Below are 2041 nucleotides of genomic sequence, written 5' to 3' on the forward strand. Positions count from 1 at the left end.
TTTAACCTTAGTGGTAGAATTTAAAAAACTCTAAGTACCAAATCTTAAATGGTGCCTGATTGTTGAATCAAATCCTAAAAGACCCAGAATCAGTCTATTCAGGAAGGGTTCAGTCTTTATAGGAGCAGCGGTAGGCAGCTCTTTTCTAGCTGATTTGCAAAAATCCCACATCAGGAAGAGTACGAAAGAACAGGCGAGAAGCAGGTTTTAAATAGCCCGACCCTCGATATAAGAAGTCATACCTTTCTCGGCCTTTTGGCTAAGATCAATTGTAGTATCTGTTCTTATCAGTTTAATATCTGATACGTGATCCATTGGATCACGAGATATTAAATTTATTTTTCGAGTGGGAGGGTCCATCACAGTAGCTTGCTACTGGGGTTCTTTAGCGTCGCTCAGGTTTTGCACTATTGCTTGGGCCTGGCGCACCGCACGCAATTCCAGTTCTAAAAGTTTGATTTATCTACGCAAGGGATGAGATTATCGTTGAAAGATAATTGGTTGATGAATTATTCTTTTAACTTATTTAGTTGTGGCAAGATGTTTGATAGTAATGGCCTAATCTGGTTCATGAACGAGCGTTGAGAATGATCTGGATGTAGACACCTTGGATAATGTTCAATATAATACCCTGAATCAATGTGCTTGGAATGTTGCGAATTGTAATTCTATTTTCTTGTTTTGGTATTTCCATTTGACTTTGCAGGGTAGTGTCAACAAAACATAATTAACTTAAATTGTTAATTCACCCAATCATTGCCAATTTCTATTAAAAATAATAACAGTGTACTGTCATGAACCATAAAACATTGCTTTCAAGTATATATTTTTGAAACGACTCAACAGACTCTTATTACAATGGAAATAGAAATGATGAAATCTAGAGAGACAAATCACTTAATACGCAATCCAACACGGTTTTTGGGTAAGACAAAACATGAAACATCATCCAAACCTCACCATTAAACTTTGAACGCCATGAAAGTAGAGTTTCAGAAATCGGGATTTGCCAACACATAATTTTCAATCGCTTTCAAAACAAGGGCTCGCTTCTCGGATGCTAACTTGATTTGGAGCATTAGGTCTGGAGAGATCTGAATGTCACCAATGGTGTAAAAGGTTGTAGTTACCTTAGTACTTGTTCCTCCATCTGCTGCTACTACTACAAACTTGGTCTCGTAGCTGATTTTCTCCACCACGTTGTTAAAAAAATCGCTTTCGATCACAACGTAAGTGTATAACGAGTTGTCTTTGTCTAATACATCGACTCTGCGTTTCGCATATGTGAATCCATACCCTACATTTGATATTATTGATATTTTATAGAAAAGAAAACTAAAATGATGAAAAAAATTGAACTGAGAAGAACTTATTGAAAAGAGAAAATAATAAGTCAAGTAATTGAAATGGAAAAAGTATATTTTATTGAATTGAAACTAGTGTTTATATAGTAAACAAGTTAACAACTACTAACTAAAAATAGGCTACTAACATAATCATAATCTCTAAAAAATCTGAAACAAATCAAAGAGTTATGATTATATCTAAAATTAGGTAGATTAAGATAACTGAAGTAAATCTTTAACAATCCTCTTTGCTTCAGTTGCTGCAAACACCAAGTGTTGTTCTCAAAACTTCAAATTTGCTTACTGGAAGCAGCTTGGTGAAGATATCTGCAACATGCTCCTCTGTTTTGCAATGAACTAGTATAAAGTTACCTTTTTTTTGCACTTCCCTCAAAAAGAAAAGCTTAATATTGAAATGCTTAGTCTTCCCATGAAATACTGGATTATGAGAAATTGCAAGGGCAGCTTGATTATCAACAAAAATCTTTGTGTTTTCCTTCTATTTAAGGTTAAGATCACTTAATAATTTTCTTAACCACAAAGTTTGATTAACAGCAGCTACCGCAACAACAAATTTTGCTTCAGCAGTGGATTGTGCTACAGTTTCTTGCTTTTTCAAGCTCCATAAGAAGACACCAGATCCAAAAGTAAAACAATAGCCTGATGTACTCATGTCATCAATGGAACTCCCTAAT

The 2041-nt window shown here is 34.8% G+C and overlaps 1 non-coding gene across 1 annotated transcript; it reads left to right on the forward strand.

The window, feature by feature from the left end:
- Nucleotides 1-238: 238 nt before the first annotated feature.
- On the forward strand, nt 239-434 carry LOC121216743 (U2 spliceosomal RNA). The gene has a single exon (XR_005912923.1). It is a non-coding gene; the product is annotated as a U2 spliceosomal RNA (small nuclear RNA).
- The last annotated feature ends 1607 nt before the right edge of the window (nt 435-2041 follow it).

This window comes from Gossypium hirsutum, chromosome A02 (assembly GCF_007990345.1).
Source record: "Gossypium hirsutum isolate 1008001.06 chromosome A02, Gossypium_hirsutum_v2.1, whole genome shotgun sequence".
NCBI classification, from domain to species: domain Eukaryota; kingdom Viridiplantae; phylum Streptophyta; class Magnoliopsida; order Malvales; family Malvaceae; genus Gossypium; species Gossypium hirsutum.